Source organism: Triturus cristatus, chromosome 10 (assembly GCF_964204655.1).
Source record: "Triturus cristatus chromosome 10, aTriCri1.1, whole genome shotgun sequence".
In the NCBI taxonomy this organism is placed as follows: Eukaryota; Metazoa; Chordata; class Amphibia; order Caudata; family Salamandridae; genus Triturus; species Triturus cristatus.
This window is the reverse complement of record NC_140593.1, coordinates 428,480,294-428,502,892: the sequence shown is the minus strand read 5'-3', so window position 1 is coordinate 428,502,892 and position 22,599 is coordinate 428,480,294. Positions and strand designations below refer to the sequence as shown.

The 22,599-nt window shown below is 42.9% G+C and overlaps 1 protein-coding gene across 2 annotated transcripts in view; it reads left to right on the top strand.

The window, feature by feature from the left end:
• The window catches only part of ODAD2 (outer dynein arm docking complex subunit 2), a 1,108,894-nt gene that overhangs the window by 422,223 nt on the left and 664,072 nt on the right, over nucleotides 1-22,599 (top strand). The window lies entirely within an intron of this gene.

Genomic DNA, 22,599 nt, shown 5'->3' with positions numbered 1-22,599 from the left:
TACTGTGAAGTGTAATAGTCTTATGGATTTCTATGAAAACAAAGAAGTATATCATATTTCAGAAGTATGCTGGTATTTTTTGTTCAGATTCCAACCAGTACTCCCAATCCCCATTTGTTATTAAGAGTGGGTTCCAGTTGAGAAGATGCCACATACCTACAGCAATAAAGAACCATTGTCATTCTTCATTTTGCTTTCTTTATTTTTTCTGACTTTTGTCATTCTAATGTAACTCACTTTAGTTTTTTGGTTTTTGTTCTGTCTTCTTTATTTCTTATGTATTTGTTCCATAGTTTTTCTTATTCTTTTTCTTTAAATCCTACATTTTATTTTTCCTCACTTTCTAGTTTTCATTTCCTTTCTTATTTTCTGTATTTTTCTCTCTCTAATCTTCGAAATATTTTGTTATGTCATAAATAAATGTTTGTTAATTCATGTAGACATACTGGTCATTAAAGGCCCTGTTTGCAAGTCTCAAATGCTGCCAAGAACCTCCAAAGAGGAGAAAATGGAACACACCTCATATGTGCGATAACATACCCTCCTGCAATCAATCAATCCTTTATTTTGCATTATTTTAATGCATAAAAACACATAAACATCACAATGTATCATACATATATATCACAATAAATATCTAAAATACCATTTTTAAAACAGTTAATAAAATATTTATTTGATCAGACACATCAAGTCAAGGCTTGCTCTACTTCTCCTACTTCAAAATTCAAGAAAAGTATTATTCTGCTCCTGCATATTATAATTATCAATCGCTGTCTCATTCGCATTTGAAAAAATATTTCAAATATCCTTGACCCACCCGTCCTCCTCTATGTGGACATCTAGCGAGGGATCTCCCTCATCTCTACTGCCTGCCTTAGGTCTTTCCATGCTTTTTCTTTCAGGCTTCTTAATCGAGTCTGCCTCACCTCCTTTTAGCTAGCACGTAGGCCCTGAATTAACAAAACATCCCTGGGTACCTCTCGCAATCCTCTATGGAGGTTAGAAGAGGTTTTAGTGCACATTGCATCAAACCATTGTACTTGCGGAGGCTCTCTGCTTCTGCACGGTCATATTAGCTGCTTTTTATTCTTTTTTAGGACCTCTTCAAAGGCTTCAACCACCTGCTCCAAGCTATCGCTGTCATTAAGACAAGTCATAACCTCTGGATTCTTATCTGTTATTACTGTTGACAGTATATCTATCTTATCCACTTTGTCCCATTTTAAAATATATCAATTTTTCCTTGCTAGAACAGGTTTTGGGGCTCGCTCTGCACTCTTATTGGAAGTTATCTCCCATTTCAGATCACATGGAAGAAAAGCATGGTCACTAAATTCTGTGAAAGTACACTGCATGTTACTAAAACTATCTGTTAAAATTTCAGAAATTATTATATAATCATGTTTGGACCCCTTTCTCAGCACTCTCAAACGTCTTATCCATAGCTCCTGTCAATGGGTTTAGTTTATGATTTATCATCAGATTCCATATGACTAGGATCCAATTGAATGTGTTCCCATACATACAATCGTTAAAATGAACAATCAGGTCTCCATCACAATCCATAAACCCGCACAATTTCCCAACTAAATGACAAATTCTAATATAAAAATCTCCCAATATAATAAGATTCAGTGGTTTATGATGTTGGGAGTTTGCTCCATTAATCAAGCACTCCACTTTATCTACCACAGATTCCATTTTACCCTCAAAATTATTACTGTAATACTTTATAGTAATCAAATCCCAATCCCCTCGCCCTTCGCATATCAAATAATGAAAATAGGGAAAGTCATTAAAAAAAAAACTTTAAGGATGAGAGTATTCGCTATTAATGTCAAGATGCCCCCTCTTGCTCTTCCGGCTCTAGATGGAACTGCTGGGGTCTGGTAAGATCTATATCCATCCAAGGAGATTGGAGCCACCTCCAATGTTTCCTGGAGGCATATGATATCATATTTGGCTATCTCTCTTATCCAGTTTATATCATCTCTTTTACGGCTGAGTTCTGCAATATTCCAACTTATCACCTTGATGTTTCCTTGCCCCAACACCTCCTTATGACACACCCCTTCAGAAGGTGTCCCCTGGTCCCCATCCTTCTCTATCGTAATGCCCCTCCCTGGGAGTCAGTCACAGCCCTCTAAACTCTCCAGTGCGAGAAACCTATTTCGAGTACAGAATTCAGCAATTCATTAAAAGTGAGGCAGAAACTTGTAGTTACCATAATGTTATTTGCCCTTTCTGCAATTCTGCGCAAATCCTGAGGTTTGTTAAAAAAAAATCTTAGGGTAAAGCATATATAACTGAGAACCCTCTGATTGTAAACTATGTAGTTGACCTAGCAGGTCGCTCACTAACCCTGGAGTATCAAAATGTAAGGCCATGCAGTCCCCAAAGACTTTTAAAGCTGGTCCTACCCATGAAACTCTTTGTCACAAGGATATGTCTGTGTACAAATGCGCTCATTCTAGCAAAGTTGGTCAACCAATGAAATGATTTATCCATGAGTTGCTCTGCGGATTCAGATTGTGACTTTCTTAGCACAGGGACGTTGAACAAAATTAACACATATGGGCATTCTGCTCGCAGGAGGCATAACGTCTGGCCCCTTGTTTTCACCACCTCCCCCATGGCACATTCTTCACTAGCACCTGCCTTCCTTATTGGCATCCTTCTTACATCCCTGTATGTGGTAGGGTGGTTGGATGGTGTGAGTTGTACCCTGGATAGTGGGAGTGGTACCCTTGATAGTGGAGTCGGGTTCAGTGTTTGCACTGCCAATGGGCCTGAATGCTGCAAGATGGACGACTTATCTTTAGTAATCATACCTACAGACTTCCCTATATTACTTCCTCCTCCAACTGTTAGAGTACTATCTTGATGGTGTGCCTCTAATCTTTGAGGCGAAGGTAACTGTGTAGGTATTTGTTGAAATGATTGGTGTGATTCCACCATTCCACCCCCGTTTCTCCCCCTCTTGAGTCCTTCACCCTGCATTGGTTCAAATGGTTGAATAATGTTCAAAGCACTCCGAGCAGTACTAGTAGTGGCAGTTAGAGAATTTTTCTGTATTACCCCACCCTACTCAATTAGTTGCACTAAATATTGCTCTATCAGCTCTAGTCGAATTTTCAGAGGGTGAATCTGAGTTAGCAAAACACTTTCCAGCCTTATATATAAATCGTCCAAATTTATAATGTTCGATCCCTGTGTCTCGGACCGGGAAGAAAGTTCAATCACATGCCCCTTTTTCGATTTCCTAGCTTTAAGGGCCTGCTGTTGCCTAGGGCCGCCTCTTTTCCTTTTGACAGGTGGCTCCACCAGTGAAAAAGAAATATTTTTATTTTGCCTGACCTGAATAACAGGTACTTCAACGGGTGAGGCCTCCGGCAAATCGTTAGCTACTGATCTCAAGGGGATTTCGCCATTAGCTTCACCACTTTCATATCCCCCATGGTTACCCTGCGTTCTCTAAGTTCAATTTCTTTAGATAAGACATTAGTTGCCCGTACCAGAAATGAGTCAAAAGTCGTAATTATTTCCCCGCCTTACTCTGGCTGCTTCAGCTTCTTTTTTCCCATGGAGGACAGGTGTTGTCTTCAGCCCCTTAACGTTAGAAAGGTGGCCCAGCCCAGCCTCTTCAGGGCTCTGACGGGCCGTGGGGCTGCGTCGTGGTTTTATGCGCCTGAGTGAAAATTCAGCACAGGGGGAAGATGGGGTTTGTAGTCCCCCAGTGGTGCAGCAGACTCAAGAACAGCAAGGCTCTCCCAGTCCTCTTCACAACGTCTACCTCCTGCATATAACCAACAAATTGAAGACATCAATCACTCCGTGACTGTATAGAGCGAGGCACAAGACTGCAAGCCAACTGTCTCCCTATGTTCAAGCAACTCTGAGATGAGTTGCGATATCCTCATTACATAGATTTGGGTGTATTTATTTCTCTTAATACCTGATGACTCAAATACCGCTTTAATTTTTAACTGGTGAAATCTAAAAAATGTAATAGTTCTCCGTGCATGTCTATTAAATGCTGCATGCAATGGCAGTCATCGTGACATCTATTAAACATTAAAAATCATTAAAGGCAGCTGTATCGGTTATATTAAAACAATACTGTGGAAATGGAAAAATATTTTTCTGATGTGAAAAATATGAAGTGTAAGAATTCTACAGAATCAAAATTCAAAGTGTAAATCGCGCAACTGGTATCACTTGCTTCTCTAACACATGTTCCAAAAACAAACAAGCATTGGCATAGCCAATAGGTCTCGCCTTTGGGATCTTATAAGTGTTTAACCATGCAACAGTTGATGTTGTTGCACCAAGGATATTGTGCTGTATAAGTAAATACTTATAAGGTCCCAAAAGCGAGACCTATTGGCTATGCCAATGCTTGTTTTTTATCCTGTCTGATGTTCGATTTGTATGTATGCCTTCAGAACCATCTCATAGAAAAGCATTGGCAAATTTTCAAATGTAAAATGATACACAAATCTATTTCCAGCTAGAAAAATTATAAATGACATGCGTCAAAATTAATTTTGTCTGGGACACGTGCTCCACTGGATGAAGGAGAACTTTCTATGTCTGAAATTGACACTGTCTAAAATCCTCCTGTTGGGAGCAACAGAACCAACACACCAACCTTTGAGGGGCCACTCAGCCTAAGCCCAAATGCGCCACCACCCACGTCACAGAAAATACGGAATATTGTCATCTTCTTCATCTTAGAGTCATCCTAAGTCAGTAAAGGCATCAGCTTGCAGCATTACCTTCCCAAGAGCATTCCAACATACCTCTGAGCTGACTGCTGGGTAAATCTCATTGGATCTTTGTTGATTGCATGATTAGACAACTGCAACATTGTTTACAATTAACAGGCTTTCTAAGACGCTCTTAGAGATGTTTCATATATCTCAAAACCAGGTAACCAGTAGATATCCAAAATGTTTGTTTATTTAAGTCACCAGCTCGTAAAACAATAAACAACAATTTATACTATCATAATAATAAAACAATAAATACACATCCTACGACTATAAAAAAAAACTATTCATGAGCAATATAAGACAAAAATGACATCATACAAGGCTATCAAGTGCCCCATACTGAATAGTTAAGAGCCTTGTAAATCAGTAACTGTAAATATACATGGCCAAAGTACAGAATTGTTTAAAATCTTTAAGAATCACACCAGCTCACAGGTTACAGCACATGCCCTGGTCAAAGGTAAGGACCTGTGCTAACCCCCCACTCTGTACATTTGATGGTGGTGTGTTGGGCATTTTATCAACCGGGTTTAGGTAGGAAGTTGCATGATCAGGTCACTGGGCAGGGCCTGTGATCAACCCCTGAAGTGGGGTTTTGTCCACACCTGGGTATAGGTGATATGCGATAACAATAATAGCATATAGCAAGGCAAAATCAGTAAATAAGGGCACATATACAAACAATTGTGTATCCATAGAGAAGTATATGGTGAGATCAAATGTGATGGCAGCACTAATATTATGGATGATAGTAGTGCTACGTCTACTTCATCACCTGAACATGTGGGCCCAGCCCACTACAATGATGTAACTAGTGCCGTCTGTTAGGTCATGAGCAGTGCATCTGAAAGCGAGTTAACCCTGCATCGCTAATCACAGTTGGACAGTTTTAGTTGCATTCATCTATTAGTTTGAACCATGACTTCTCCTCACCTGAAGTGAATATGTATATTTATTTATTTACTTTCTTAGACCATCTTTTTGGATTGGTTAAGATTGCTGAAGATTGTGGTTGGTTAACTGGATTCCGGACAAATGTTCTTTTTATTGAATTTCTGACATGTTTCCTCTATGAGACAGCAAGAAATGTTTCATCTAACTAGGAGACACCAGTTGGGCTTAAATACACGAATACATACCATTGCATTTCTTCTGCAATGACAGACTTCTTACCCTTTGTAAAGCTGCATAGCGAGAGATTCCCAAGCAGCAGACCTTATTTCTTAGAAATATCTGCTTTAACTTCGTTGCTTGAAAGCGGTGGCTGGAGCTGGACTGCAGCGAGACTCTTGGAGAATGGTGTGTGACTGAACGGAGCTCCGCATATTACAGCCTCACCTGTCACTTCGTTCGCAGCATCAGAGTTGGCTATATAAAAATACAATAGCAAATGTCGGCAAACCTGCGCATGTCCCTTAATTAGGACTCCGACATTGTTTACCAGACCTGAGATCGGCTGAAATGCTTCGCTGTGCACAGAAAGTCTCCACACTCGGCAGACAAAGACTCGACTTCGGACTCTTCAATTTCCACCATCACATTAATCGGCAGCTCAGGAGAGGATTTCAGAGCTCTGCGCGGGGAAATAAAGAAATGTCACCAGTGCATCTCGGTGTCTCCACTGCGCGGGTCCTGCGGCGAGGAGACCTCAATTTCTTCTGATCTTAGATGCCTTTCTGGGGTGTCGGCAGCTTAAGGTCAGTCATTCTAACTGAGTACAGGGGACACTCTAAGAGAGCCTGGGAGACAGAGGGCTACAGGGGAAGAGCGGCTGGAGAGAGGTGGAGGAATGGCGAGGGTGAAGACGGAGATAGAAAGAGGAGTGAGAAATGGAAAGATAAGAGTGGGGAGAGCAGGAATCTGAGGGAAGAGTGAGGAGCGGGGTCAGACAGCTAAAGTACAAGCGCGTGCACCTCAATGGTGTGTGACTGAACGGAGCGCCGCATACTACAGCCTCACCTGTCACTTCGTTCGCAGCATCAGAGTTGGCTATATAAAAATAAAATAGCAAATGTCGGCAAACCTGCGCATGTCCCTTAATTAGGACTCCGACATTGTTTATCAGACCTGAGATCGGCTGAAATGCTTCGCTGTGCACAGAAAGTCTCCACACTCGGCAGACAAAGACTCGACTTCCGACTCTTTGGAAATAAAGAAATGTCACCAGTGCATCTCGGCGGAATGGCGATGGTGAAGACGGAGATAGAAAGAGGAGTGAGAAATTGAAAGATAAGAGTGGGGAGAGCAGGAAACTGAGGGAAGAGTAAGGAGCGGGGTCAGACAGCTAAAGTACAAGCGCGCGCGCCTCGCGCTAAAAGTAAACAAGCATTCGGCCGCGAGGCCGTAAAAACGAAAGTAATAACGATCGCGATCAAAGCGAAATTGATCGCGATCGCTTGGACGGGAGCGCTGTGTGGCAAGCACGCGAGTGGTGCACGCGCAGCAGTGACTGGCGGCTGCGCGCGTGCACGCTCACGTGCACTCAAGCTTTAGGCCACAGGCAGCACTTTAAAAATCCCAACTATAAAATGTCTCTCCGAGCCAGCGCATGCGCTGGCCTCAGCGAGACCTAAAAAAGGCACTTGTGTACGGCAGTAAAATCAGTCTCTTTTTCTTGTTCACTTGCTATCTTAAGAATCGCTGGTAAACTTTCTGATACTTTTTTTGAAAAACGTAGCCACCCCATTCGCTATCTCTATCAATCTAGCAGCATTATTATTTTTAAGTGAAGTTATTTCAGCGTCTAGGAAAATTAAATACAGAAGCCAGGGAGTTGCATGCTGTAACTCTTACCTCCAATGTGTGGAAGATCAGCTATAGTAGGAAGTCTGCAACTGCCACTGTCTTGTTTGGGCACTATGACAGATCCCTAGAAGGGATCCCTTCAGCACTCCACTGGGAAACAGTCAATGAAGAACAAACAGGATTTCCAGGAGGTGCTGTAAAACGAAGTTCCTGGCTTCGCCTTACTGGAAAACTAGAAGTGCAATAGTGAATTCTTAATCTACTTTTCTCTGGGAATTCTCTATTTGGCATCTCCCGCCAGTGATAAGATTGTTAAAATGAAGGCTGAGATGGAGAGTTTAGGAGTTTTGGGATTAGAAAAAAGAAAGGAATGCTAGAGGTTTTTATACCCTATGACAGCAGGTGTTACTTCCCTCCTAGGGTTCCAACCCTGCAATTTTCTCAGCAACCTTTGCAGAGACAATCTTACCACCCATGCAAGCATTCAAAGGGAAGAGGCAGCTTGTAAAAATCTATGAGTGCAGTGGTTTCCTCTGGGAAACCACTTCCAAAACAGTGACTCTCTCCATCCTCTCTCACCCTTAGCCACTCCAGTAGGGAGAAGCATTCCAAACCAGCTGGAAGTGTGTCAAAAGATAATAAAAGAAAGATGGTCCTTGAGCATTGTTGAGAATATATATTCGCAGAGTTTAAAATCTCCTCGTCATGTGTCCTACTGAGACCATCGCCTCAGTACCATTGAGAGCAACTAAAAAAAAAATGATCACTTTACTGGTGAAAGAAACAGTGGTTTGAGTGCCGCTTTCGATACTGTATCCCATGAGACCCTTCTTCAAGTTTAACAATCTAAGGGCATTGCTGGCTCTGCTTTGAACTGGCTGGCGAGTTTCCTCACTAACCGAACCTTTCAGGTTTTTTCCCCAACAGCCAGCTCCAGATCCCATTCCTCTCCTTATGGAGTGCCCCAGGGCTCTATCTTAAGCCCGTTGCTGTTCAATATCTACATCAGCCCTCTAGCGTTCCTAGCAGAAGAAGCTGGCCTAACTATTTATTCCTATGCTGATGACACCCAGCTTATCTTTTCTTTATCTACCAAAGATTCCTTGAAGTCACCTTCCCTTCAATCAGGTCTACAAGAAATTGCTGGTTGGATGCATACTAATAAATTAAAGTTGAATGGAGGAAAAACAGAGCTTTTAATTTTCGGTGGAAACCAAGCTCTCTGGGGCCCGCAGCACTGGCCTCTGCAAATGGGTGCGCTTCCCCTACCTTCGCAATCTGTTCGCAACCTTGGCATTATTGTTGACGAACAATTGTCCATGCAACAACAAGCGGTCAAGGTTGCATCTACTTGCTTTGGAATTTTGAAGTGGCTTAAAAAAATCCTATGGATGCTGCCAATTATGATTCAAAAGACGGTGGTTCAAGCCTTAATCGTATCCAGATTGGACTACAGTAATGTTTTATATCTAGGTGCCAACAAGGATGTAATCAGGAGGCTTCGAATGGTCCAAAACTCAGCGGCCAGACTTCTTTGTCAGCTACCTCGAATGACTCCCATTACAGGGTCTCTCAGGGATTTACACTGGCTAAAGATTGAAAACCGGTCTAAATTCAAAACCCTTTGCTGTATGCACAGAATCAATGCCGGTACTGCCCCCTGTTACCTTAATGCACTAGTTCAACTGTACACCCCTTCTCGCCTTCTCAGATCATCTAGTCAGGCAAAGTTTGTAGTCCCTAGGTTTAGACTTAGCCGCATGGGCGGACGGTCTTTTGCCTACTTGGCCCCGTCTCTATGGAATTCGCCTCCACCATCACTGCGTTTTGAACAAAATTATGTTAAATTTCGGAAAAGCATAAAAACATGGTTATTCAATGTCTGAGCTTTGACCCGCTGCTTCCCTCTTTTATTCATGTGTCTGTAGGCGCCGGGACACCTCTGGGTAGCTGTTGCGCCATATAAATTAAATTATAATAATAATAATAATAATAATAGAGGGTCCCTTATCACCAAAAATAAATGAGAATTTCTTCTTGTTACTTTCTGATTCCAAGAAAATGTCCAAAACAAGAATTCAGTCCTATACTCAACCTCTGAGCAACAATCAAATAGTTATTGAAAGAGAAATTCTGAATGTTGGCATTTACACAAAACTTACCTACAATTACATCAAGAGGATTGGATGTGTGGCATGGACCTTAAGGATGCCAACTTTCTCTTTCCTATAGTAACAAAACATTGGACGTTCTTGAAGTTTGTAGAAGGGAACATATAACTCTCGTGCCCGCAATCCTCTGCTCATGACGTCACATATTACATCACTCATGACATGGTCAGTGGCATCACTCATGACATCACTGATGACATCATCCTTGTGATAGAGTGGCGGTCGCGCGAGTTATAGTTATCTCAACTAACTATAACGGGGGAATTTCATTGGTTTTTTACGAGTGAAATATCCACCTAACTATAAGATGTGTGAAACCTATGATTTTTTAAGTGAATTTGCAAGGTTTTTTAAATGCTAATTCCTAACTATAACGTGTGTGAAACCTATGGTTTTTTCAGTGAATTTGTACGTTTTTTTAAATGCTAAGTTATGTATGTATTATTTTTTTTATATATTTTTTTTTGGGGGGGGGTTTCACCGTGCGCGCACAGTGCGCGCACCCCCGCGATTTAAAAAAAAATAATTTTTTTAAAATGTTCTGCCTTCGGGGTCCTTCAGGGACCCCCTGACAAAGGCTAGGGGGTTAGGAACTCTCTACCCTGCCCCCTTTTCACGTTCGCCACCTTCCTTTTTCACTCTCGCACTGAAAACAAACAAAATGGCGGCCGACGCTTCCTGATTTCGACCGATTCGAACGTTGACTAACATGTAACCACCAATCAGAATTACACTCGCGCACGTTAGGGTGCTCGCACGGTGCGCGCACGGTGCGCGGCTATAGATATGTATATGCTTTTAAATGCTATTTTCTCAGGAACTACTGAACAGATTGTCTCCAGATATGCAAAAGGCACATCCCTGACCTGAGGACTACCTCTTTGCCAAATTTCAAATAATTCTGTTCAGCCGTTTGGGCTGTACCTTGGACTAAAGGTCCCTCTGGAAAATTGCATGGGAAAAACGCGTTTTGGGACCCCCCTTTTTTCTCAGCCCCCGCTTGACGAATCCCCCCCGAGACTTTCAGGGTACGAGCGGAGCCAAAGTTATTCCAAATAGAATGTTGCGGATTTCCTATGGAAACACGGTCCTAACTATAACTATCTACTGGCGACCGCCAGTAGATAATATATATATATATATATATATTCACTGAAAAAACCATAGGTTTCACACATGTTATAGTTAGCGGAAATTTTACTGATAAAAAAACAGTTAAATTGCCCCGTTATAGTTAGTGCTGGCAACTATAACTCACGCGACCGCAATCCTCTGCTGATGCTAATACTGTATTTAGACACTTATTTGCCCATGTCTTCTTCCATACATTTTTAGCTATACATATATTACAAATATTTTTTTTTCATAAAGACACATATGTCATCAGCAGAAGATTGCGGTCGCGTGAGTTATAGTTGCCAGCACTAACTATAACGGGGCAATTTCACTGGTTTTTTATCAGTAAAATTTCCGCTAACTATAACATGTGTGAAACCTATGGTTTTTTCAGTGAATTTGCAAGGTTTTTTAAATGCTAATTCCTAACTATAACGTGTGTGAAACCTATGGTTTTTTCAGTGAATTTGTACGGTTTTTTAAATGCTAAGTTACTTTACGCCATTCGAGGCGTGCGCGCCCACTTAACGCAGTTCGTTCCGTGCACGGTTTTTATCAACTTTAATAAGCCCTGTACATTTGGTGGCCTTCGGCCACCAAAAGCACAGGGGGTGGGGTCAATGTGGATAGTGTTTTTTTTATTTCGATTTTATAATTTCATGTTGCCAAAATTTAGTTTTTTTTACCTATTAATAAGCCCTGTACATTTGGTGGCCTACGGCCACCAAAAGCACAGGGGGTGGGGTAAGTGTGGATAGTGTTTTTTTTTTTTTTTTTTTTTTACCGTACGCTTACGGAAAGCGTACGGTAAGCGTACTCGGCGAAATTGCCGAAAAAAAAATAAAACCGTTTTTGCTCTTGAGGGATGTTTGGGGACTCCCTCAACATGACTATGTGGGAGGGAGTTGTCAAAACAGCCCCGTAACATGTTTTTGGCCATCTTGTTTGATAAACAACACTCAGTGCGAGAGACAAAATGGCGGCCGCCGCTTCCTGGTTTCGGCCGATTCGAATGTTTACTAAGATCTAAGAGCCAATCAGAATCGCGCTCGCGCACGCCACCGTACGCTTACGGTAAGCGTACGGTAAGCGTACCGTAAGCGGGCTCAGATATATATATTGATTTAAAGGCTATTTTCTCAGAATCTACTGAACAGATTTACACCAAACCTACAAAAGGCACTTCCTTGACCTAGGGACTACCTCGCTGCCAAATTTCTAGTAATTCTGTTCAGCCGTTCGGGCTGTAGCTCGTTCTAAAGGTCCTATGGAAAAATGCATGGGAAAAACGCGTTTTGGGACCCCCCTTTTATCTCAGCCCCCGCTTGACGAATCCCCCCGAGACTTTCAGGGTAGGAGCGTAGCGTAGCGCCCCACCTATTTTGAGAAATTCGCGAGGATTCATCGACCGGCGCCAAAGTTATTCAAAATAGAATGTTGAGGTTTTCCTATGGAAAAGGGGTCCTAACTATAACTACCTACTGGCGACCGCCAGTAGGTAATATATATATATATATATATATGTACCTGCTTTTTGGGTTCTATCGGGAACCGTTTCAGGATACTTGGTTATCATATATATAACATCCCTGGCGCTGATGAAGGCTGATGAAGCCGAAATGCATTCGCCGATGTTACCGCTGAATAAATGATGTTTCCTTGGTTTCCCCAGTGCGGCCTCTGCTCTTTCTTTTGGAGGAGATTTATGGTGATTTTCAAGCATCAGCCAGAGACGCTTTCCAGAGGTCCCTGCATCACAAGATGTCCTTGTCTTCACTGGCTGCTGCTACGGCAGCGTTCCCTGTGTTCTCCGAGGTATTGGAGCGACTTGAATCCACCCCAGTGTTCGGAAGGAGAAGGGGCGGTGTTGAGGTTATTAACCTCACTCTGGGCGATGTGGATTTCCATTTCTGTCCCCGCCGATTGGACTTTTGAACCCGTGGGTTGGTGCAGTTTGGGGAGACGAGGAGGCGCATTCATTCAACAACAGAAAAACAGGAGTACAGCAACTTTCAGCATCACAGACTGTCCCGCTAAAGCCCGCATAGCCACAAGGTTTTATCAACACCCCCGCACTACCTACCTGGTTGTGCAATGCATCCTGGAACTTGCAGGCCACAAGAAACCCGCGACCTGCAACAGGTGATCCAACGTAATTGGGGTGGAGCGGAGCCAAGCCAATCAGCATGAGGCGGGACCTTCATACAGTGATGTTTTTTGAAAATGCCTCCCAAACATCCCTGGCGCTGATGAAGGCTGATGAAGCCGAAATGCATTCGCCGATGTTACCGCTGAATAAATGATGTTTCCTTGGTTTCCCCAGTGCGGCCTCTGCTCTTTCTTTTGGAGGAGATTTAAGGTATATACATATATATATATATATATATATATATATTTATATATATAGGTATTTATGTATATATATAGGTATTTATGAATATATATAGGTATTTATGAATATATATATATAGGTATTTATGAATATATACATATAGGTATTTCTGAATATATATATATATATATATATATATCAATTCACTGCTTATGACTTTGATTAGTATTCACCTGGAGGATAACTATGATTAAAAGCAAGTAACTTTTCCTTTCTTTATTACTCAAATGTTTCAACTGCTGGACTTGCTTGTAATAAGAAAATCAATTATGGAACTTTGTGGGGAAGATTACATTGCCCGTGTATATTGCCAGTGTTACTCATGGTTTAATGGAAATTGCAGCAATTCTTTGTTTCAGGATAGAAGGTTCTAATTCAAGCAGGGAAAGTCAGAGAAGAAACATTGGAATTTTGAGACAGGAGCAGTGGTGTGAATTAGCACCCTAGTCTTTAATTGTTGAACTTGGTGATTTGACTCTTGTACTCAATATACCATGTCCATCTGAATCCACCACATTAACTGTATGGACATTCTCAGCCTTCAAATCAAAGATATACTGCATCTGGTGCACATAGAATAATTTGGACCTTGACAAATGACTAGAAGAAACTGTACTTTCATACATTTTCTACTTGGTCAAATTGAGTCTGTAGTTTTTTTCCATTAGGGTACATTTTTCAGTCATCGCTACAGATGAGAGGAGTGAAGTTGGCCTAACGGCTAGGGCGGTTGACCTCGAATCTGGGGAACTGGGTTCAAGTCTCGGCATTGACGCTGAACATCCTGTGATTCTGGGCAAATTACTTAATCTCCCTGTGCCTACCAAAAATGAATGTGTCCTTATGTAATGCAACTGGTGCTATGTAAAGCGCTCTGCTACCCGATTTGGGTCAAGTTCGCGCTATATAAAACTCCGTAAAATGAATACAAATTCTGTAATCGAGGAGTCCCTTTGAGGATGTTTTAACGTTTTTCCTTCAATCAGGAGAACCCCTTATCCCTGATAATTTATCATTATCCTCTTGAAGCTTATTGGTGATCCATTCAAGCCTATAAGAAATCTTTGTTTCAGAATCTCACTTGTAAGCTTCTTTTCTTGTCACAGCCTGTTCTGCCTAATGGTTCAATGAGAGTCAAGCTTTATGCTTATGAACCATACTTGGTGTTCCATAAGAGCACATTTTTCACAAGGACCCATCCTGATTTTGTTCCTAAAGTTGTCCAGTTCAATGCCACTTTTTTTTTTTTTACGGAGCCCTTCCACTCTATCAGAAAGTTTCCCATGTATGCTGGACGTAAGGAGAGCGTTAGTCTTTTACCCAGACAAAATAAAATGTCTTAGGGAAGCTAAGCATTGTCATTTTTGGGCTTTTTGTCACAGATTTAGCCACTTCAGGAACATCCATTTCCAGATGACTAGTCTATTGTAAACTGAAATTTAATAAATATTTGACTGGGAGACTGGAAGCTTGCCTTGCTACAGGTAAAGCTCCTATTCACAAAGCAGGCACCTAAAGCTACAATTACGAGTCATTTATGTCTTTATTCAGATTCTTTGGTTAATCCATACTTTAGTGTGAATCTGGCCAAGGGAGAGTCAACCGTTTTGTATTGGAGAGGACCTCTTAGAAGAGAAAGAGCAAGACTGTTAACTTTTATCCTCCAGTATTGACTCTTTCATAGATTCACATGCTTGTATCTTCCCCATCGTCATGGTGGGAGTCTCGCAGTAGTTAGAAAAGAAGTACCATAGAAGTACATAGAAACCACCAAAAGGAAAGAAAAACTTTGATATTCGTCATCATCTTTATGTAGGTCCAAACTTCGACCAATTAGAGACCAACTCTAGACCTCAACTCCCCAGTCAGAGCCATCAGACCTCAGATTTCTAACCACTCGTCATGTGTTAGGGAGTCTCCCTGAGCTCTGCTCAGTTTGTCAGTGAGTGAACTTTAACCCTGCTTGAATTCACCTCAAGGTATTGTTTTTCTACCTAGTTTAATTTGAAGATGTCTAAGGGTTCTAAGAAGAGGTTTTTCAGGCCCTGTGGATCCTGTGGAAAGACAAGGTTTTTTTCTGAAGATCCACATAAAGACTGCCTTTATTGCCTTTATCCTAAACATACAGCCAAAGACTGTAAAACTGTAGAACCTTTTCAGCAAAATCTCTAAAGGATAGAGAGGCCAGATTGTTGTTATGGCTCCAGAAAAAGAAATCAAAATCAGAATTTGGATCTGATGTTGAAGAGAGCCCTGGGCTATCCTCAGTTGAGAGGAAGCATAAAAAGGAGGGTTCTCCCTCATTAACGGCTGATTTAAAGAAATTAAAGGCAGAGCAATCCTCCTCTGCTGAAAAGACAGCGTTTAAGGCTGAGGATTTAGGCCTGAAGAAATCTTCCACTGCCTCTCTGCCTGTCACAACTCTCAAACAGGCTTCGTTGACGAAGAAAGCTCAGTTGACAGACCTGTCGTCGAGAGCTTCATCTAAATCTCCGACTTCTGTGGTGACGACTGCTTCATCGATGGCCCTGGTGACGGCATTGTCAACGAACACAGTGATGACGATTTCATCGTCAACGCTATTGTCTACGGCTTTGGCGACGTCGACGATGACGTACACTGTCGACGATTGTGTCTACGACTTCGCCGAGCGTTCCGTCTACTACAGTGTTCAAATCACCCTCTCAGCCAGTATCGACAAAGATCCCTATCAGGCGTCTACCGTCGTTGACGGCATCGTCAACGGATAAAAAATAGGATACTAAAAGTCTCCATTTGGTTCCAAAATCTCCAGGATTGTCACCTTTAACCAAGATTTCACCATTGCTTCCCTCTCACCTTCTTGATGAGGAATCAGGGGATGAAAGTCATTTTGGTCCCACTTACAGCCCTTCACAGCTCAGAGTTAAATGCCAGGACACTGATGAGGAAGAGGAAGCGCAAGGACAATCAGAATATATACAAGTGGATTATTCATTTACGGGTTGCTCTCAGGCCCAACGTTACGACTCTTTTCAAGAGCACTATCCTTATGAGGCTTATGAAGACTATCAGGAGGTTCAGAGAGATTCCATGCTGGTGCCAGCCTACCTGGTCATGGACCTTAGACATATTTTGAATGACGATTATAAAAGATTTACGGACTCTCACGCTCTGGTTCCTTTGACACCCGGCGGTCCAAATATTCAAGTTGCCCTGCCTTCACCAGTGGTTACTCCGTCACCTATTGCGCAGGTTGAGAGACAGGCTCCTCGATGCATTACAATCCAGGATGATTACATCGAGAGTGAAGCAGACGATCAACCCGAGGAAGGTGAGCTCACTCAGGATCCGGACCTACTTGCTCAAGAATGGGATGATTATGTGGCTCCTTCGTCGTCGCCGTCCCCTCCTCTTGCGACTTCCCCCCTGGGAGATATCGGGGGCTTCCATGAAGTGCTTGAGAGAGCATCTAGAAGATTTGATTTGCCTTTGCCTGTGGTGCAACCTGTATGTTTTCTTTATGATTTTAAAGGTGCAACAAAGAAATCGGTTTGATCCATTCCGATTGTGAATTACATTTGGAGTGAAGGTTTGAAAATAATGAATAACCCAGCCTCCATTCCTGCTGTGTTACCAAAGATGGAAAAGAAATGCAAGACACCTGATTCTGCTCCAGCATGTTTAATTGGCCATCCTTGTCCGGATTCAGTACTATCGCTGACTGCCCAGAGGCGTTCCAGGAATCCGCAATCTCCTTGTTCGGTGCCTCCAGACAGGGAAGGCAAACACCTTGACAGCATCGGCAAGCGCTTCGCTACTATGGCGGCTACTGCTATCAAGGCCTCTAACGGCTTAGCAATTTTGGGAAGATATGGCTGTCAGTTATGGTCAGATCTGACTCCTCTTCTCGAATTTCTTCCTAAGGATAAAAAGAAAGAAGCGAAGGACCTCCTGCAGGAGGGTGCTAGAGTGTTTTCGGAGGTGGTTGACTCCGCAATGGATTTGTCTTCTATCGCTTTCAGGCAAATGGCAGGTGCTGCAGTCCTTCATAGACAGGGCGGGCTTATGGCAACGTCTTTCCGCCCTGAAGTTCAATCGAAAGTTCTGGACATGCCCTTCGATGGGGAAAATCTTTTTGGAAAACCCGTAGACAAAGAGGCACAGGGCATCAAAAAGGATACTGAGACCTCACGTTCCTTGAGCACGCTGCAACAAAGGTGTTTTCAGTCCTTTCGTGGAGGTAGAGGTCAGTTCCACCAAAGACCGTCTTACCAGTCATACAGATATCAACCATATGGTCAACAGAGTTACAGACCACAATATGGAGGACAGCAACAGCAACAATTTTGTGCCTCCAATCTGTCATACAATCAGCAATCAGCTAGACGCAAGCCTGCAGGACGAGGAAAATTGCAGGATTCCTCAAGAAGTCAATGACGTTTGTCTTCCGCCAGCCACCTAATCTCCACTATCTAGTTCAACTCAACTTAATATATAAATGTAAAAAATTTAAATAACATCAAATTGAAAGAAAAACATAATGGCACAAAATAACAATCTAAACAGTAAGGTACTATAACCAACAAAAGCATTTTTCGTACGGGAAGTTGTACTCCAGTAGTACTACTTTACCTACTATTATTCTCAAATGTCTGGCTGAAGATCTCTGACTGTGCCTGTCGTGTCACTTAAGTGCAGAGTTCTTTGGTGTGAGAGCGGAGATCTGCCCACATATAGAAATATGCTTTTTTCGGAATTATAAGAGGGACATTGGGAAGGGGTTGGAAAATGGGGGAAATCTACTACTAAAAGGATGGGGTTATGAGAAATGTAATGTGGGGTTTAGGGACACTGCTGTATATACTTAAATACACCCACAAAAGAGAAAGACAATTGCTATTCACAAAAGTTGTACCTACATCTACAACAGTTATACTACGGACAAAATAACTTCAAATATACTCCATATTCACACAGTTTCACACAGATCTTAGTGTAATTCCTTAACTAGGTTCAACATGTTCTATTGGTTTTAACATGTACTGTGGGGCACATAAAATAACATTGTCATGATTCGCCTGCAGGCACATTTTTGATACTTCAATTGTAGTTTGCATACAATATTGGTAGAGGACACATACCCTCAAGGTTACCATTTATCCCCAAAAGCAGACTGTGTATTGGAGACTTGCTTCCATTATCTCTAATCAATACATTGCCATTTACAATAACTGACAGGTGCACTTATTGACAGAACTCTAGCCTCACTCATTGAGGCGCATACCAAGGATGAGAAGCCCAAGCCACAGTAAATGCCATATTTGTGTACCCACTGGTTTCTAACCTGAGGAGCCTCTTTCCACTTTACAGAGTTAACAACATTGGTCCTGTATAAATAGCCACAGAAGCAGAGTTATTACACCGTAATTGGGTAAAGTCACAAGCATTCAAGTGTTAGTTAACACTGTAAACTAAGATGTGTGTCAAACTAGGGTTTTTATGTATAAGCATGTAATTGAGTGGAAGGTGTCCCAGTTTTATATCCCTCTTGACTACTATTGGACCAAGCAAATCTACTCCATCAAGCTTTGGAGTAAATCAAGCACCAAACATGGTCAATCTTTGGTACTGCAACACACTCTAATAGAAATGAGTTGAGCCAAGGAATAACACTAACATCACATAGGGAGAATTAGAAAAAGAAGTTAAAAAAAAATAATGTCTATGAATTATGTTCGTAGACTTTTTTAAATGTATTTCTTTTTAAACAAAAAACATATTGGCATTTTTAGGCTCAAATATATATTACAATATAGGTTCAAACATGTTCAACTGACCAGCTATTGTAAGGTGAGAAAGAGTGAAAAATCAGGATTGTGCCACAAATATCAACAAGTGAAACTCACTACAGCATCAACCAATCACACATAGCCTGTATACATAAAAAAGCAAGATACAGACAAAAACATTTGTTTCAGCATGTCAGTGAATATCTTTTTTGCCTTGCCCCTCATTTTGAGGAACAGTTATTTGAGGAGGAGAGAAAGGATTAACAGGCAGAGACACAAAATTTTTGGCATTCCTAAGGAATCATTTATTGCTAGATATTTTTTCTCACCTAATGTGATCCTTGAAATGATTGCAGACTAGTAACAGCTCAATGAACCTATGGCCTGCTCTCATTCTATAATTATATACGTCAAAGTAATGGCTGCACCCTACTGCCTGGCCACTGGATCTTTCCAGAGGATCGATGGAGACACTGTTGCTATCTTAGAGTAAAGCTAACTATAATGCCTGTGGCAGGTACAGAGATAAACCCTCAGCCAAATTCAGTATATAATCACCCTTCCAGAGTCGCAAATACTCCTGCTCCAGCTATTGCTAATAAAACAGTACAGATTGGGACTGTATGTCAGAAAGTTAGAGTGTATTCAAAACAATTTTAAGTTTATTTGCTGGAAAGAAGGGGGTGTTAGAGACTGTGTAGGATGGTTATGTTTGTGACATTTTACTATCTGTGAAGGATGGAGGACAGAATAGAATGAATGACATAAGTGGTGATAGAAGAACTTGTTGAGAGAGAGGGATGTTGAGAGCTTACTTGGCCTTATGCTGAAGGCCTCTGGAGCAGGTAGGCCATTAAGCAAGTCTCAGGGTGCATGGTTATGAGAATATGCTCTTCTCGGGGCATGAGAAATAGAGGGCACCTTGGTCTGCCTTCAGAAAGAGCATTTTCCGCCGGTGTCCTGGACAACACCTTTACCCTACTCCTCTCATCTTGAAACTATTTTTAGGCCCCGTATGGTGCATCCCTTCACCACCAATTTATTGGCCTAGTCTGTCATGTCCTACCCCATGGCTGCCTTCTCGGATGTACTGAGGATGTACAAAGGCAGACTATATAGTTCCTTGTATTAATCAACCACAAAGCTACAAGGTCTGTCTACTCCTTAGTGATGTTTCCCTTCCTCTTTAGTGGGACTGGCTTTATCTCAGAACCTGTACCTGTTGTGTGGTACCCTGTACATGAGGTAGTCCAAGGAAAAGAAGACAGACCCTAAGGTGTAGGGTGTATTCATACGAGTGCAAGGTTAATGTGTGTCAGGTGTGTGAGTAGTGGGCCATCTATGTTTCCTTTTTCTGATGGACACATCTGCCTGTGGTTTCCTCACCTTTTGAATTACCCCATGCGCAGTATTCCACAGAAACCTTTCTCCATAGCTCCCCCACGCCGACCAGGACGTCACAATGGAACGGCTCCGTAGACGACTCCGTGTGATGTCATTGGAGCCATAAGAAGACCTCATCTCGTGCTGAAGTCAGTTCCCTTTTTTCCGCACCGCCGACTGGTAACGTTTTTTTCTCGGGCTCTCCATTTCTGGGAGTTTCTTTGTTGCATGTTCTGCCTGTAATTGTAGCAGTTATCATGGCGACCCAGAAGAAGTCCGGTTTAATCCTTGCAGGGAATGTGGAGGTCATATGTCGATTACTGACCGCGCCATGGATCCCGACGTCAGTCATCGAAGGATGGAACACCGAAGTCAGGATCTCCGGTACTTAGTTGCCGTAAGGTTGAAGTCTCTCCTTCCCCTTCACTTCACGTGACTCCGGCACAGTCTCCGGCTCCAAGAGTCTCATGGGTGCCCAGAGCAGTGACCTCTTTGCCTCCGGTCACTCCACCCCCGGCTCCTGTGTCTCCGGTGCCTCAACCGGAACCAATTGGAATGCCTCCTCGAGCAGTCTCTGAACCGGCGATACCTGATTCAGGATATCCAGCCTTTCTGACTCCAGGTACGGATCCTTCTCATTTCCTGAATGCGATGTTTGGCATGTTTGCCAGAGTGGCTAACCCTCCTGGTGCACCTGTTGGCCCCATGGGACCGCTTTCCTACTCCCTCAGAAGTTTGCCATCTAATTTCTCACAAGCTCCTTTCATGCCTTTCATGCCAATGGCTCATGGGAGTTGACCTCTACCACCACCGAGGTTCTTGACGCCGGTGCAATCCCTGGAGGGAAGAGTGCCGTTGGATCGGTCTTCTCCGGTGCCATCTGGCTCCAGTCCAGCACCAAGTCGGCCTTGTCCTGCGTCTTCGACTATTCCTGTGGAGCTTCCATGGACGCCGAACCTGAAATCACCAGCGCCACGTCTGGCGCCACCACCGCCACCGGTCCCAAGGGTGAGCTCCAGAAGGGAAGCACAAAAGCTGCTGGAGGAGAAAGGATATCAGGAGCAGCAGGAGGAAGCAGGAGAGGGTGAGATTGTTGACCCTGTGTTGGAGTTTGAGGGAATACAGGTGGCTAGTGGACTGGACACATCTTCGGAATGTGAGCTCTCTTCACCAAAAGGTCTTCCCTCGCAGGAGCTTTCCTCATATCACTCTGTAATAAGGAAGGCAGTGGATCTGCTGGATTTGCTATTACCTACTGCAGAGCTTAAATCAAACATTTTAACAGAAGTACTTAATTCTCCTTCTTCTGTATCAAAGCCTCTGCTGGCTTTTAATGAAGCTTTTACTGAACCTATCTTAGAGGTGTGGCAGAAACCAATGACTGCCCCTGCGGTGTGCAGATCGGTAGCAAGGAGGTATAAGGTGGCTCCGGGAGATCCTGCTTTTTTTTCAACACACCCATCTCCTGAGAGTTTAGTAGTCCAGACATCATGCTCCACTAAAAAGTCTGCAGGCTCTATCCCATCCACGCTTGCAGATAGAGAATCCAAGAGGATGGAGCAGTCTGCAAAGAAAGTGTTTTCTTCGGCCAGTATGGCACTGTAATCAATAAATGCGATATGTCTGCTGGGTCGCTAGATCCACGCTCTGATTGAATCAGCAAGAGAGGTGCTCCTCAAGCTTCCGGGGGAGGTTCAGGGCCATTTTGCGGAAGTTCTGTCTGACAACCAAGGTGTGGCCCATCAGGTCATTCAATCAGGACTTAATACTGCACACTCTGTCGCTAGAGTAATGGGTTCCTCAGTTGCAACCAGGAGGCACACTTGGCTAAGGGGTCTGGGTTTTCATCTGATGTACAGGCCACCCTATTGGACTTGTCTTTTGATGACTCTCATCTTTTTGGTGCCAAAGCAGACTCAACACTACATCGCTTTAAAGATAGTAGAGCCACAGCAAGATCGTTGGGTCTTCAGTCCCAGCCCAGAGGTTTTGGGTACCGCGGATTTTGTGGGTTTGACAGGACTTCAGCCTTTCGTGCCAATCAACAGCAGCAGTCACAACAGCAGCAACAGGCGAATCCTCTGTATAGGTCCTACAGAGGTAAAGGTATAGGTCGTCTGTGAGGCACAGCACACCAGCAAGTCTCCTCCTCATCCTCTCCAGTCCCTCCAACTGGCACCGCAGGGAAGCAGCTCTAGATCTTCCATCCTAGAGCATGTTGGTCTCATGGGAGGCAGTGTGTC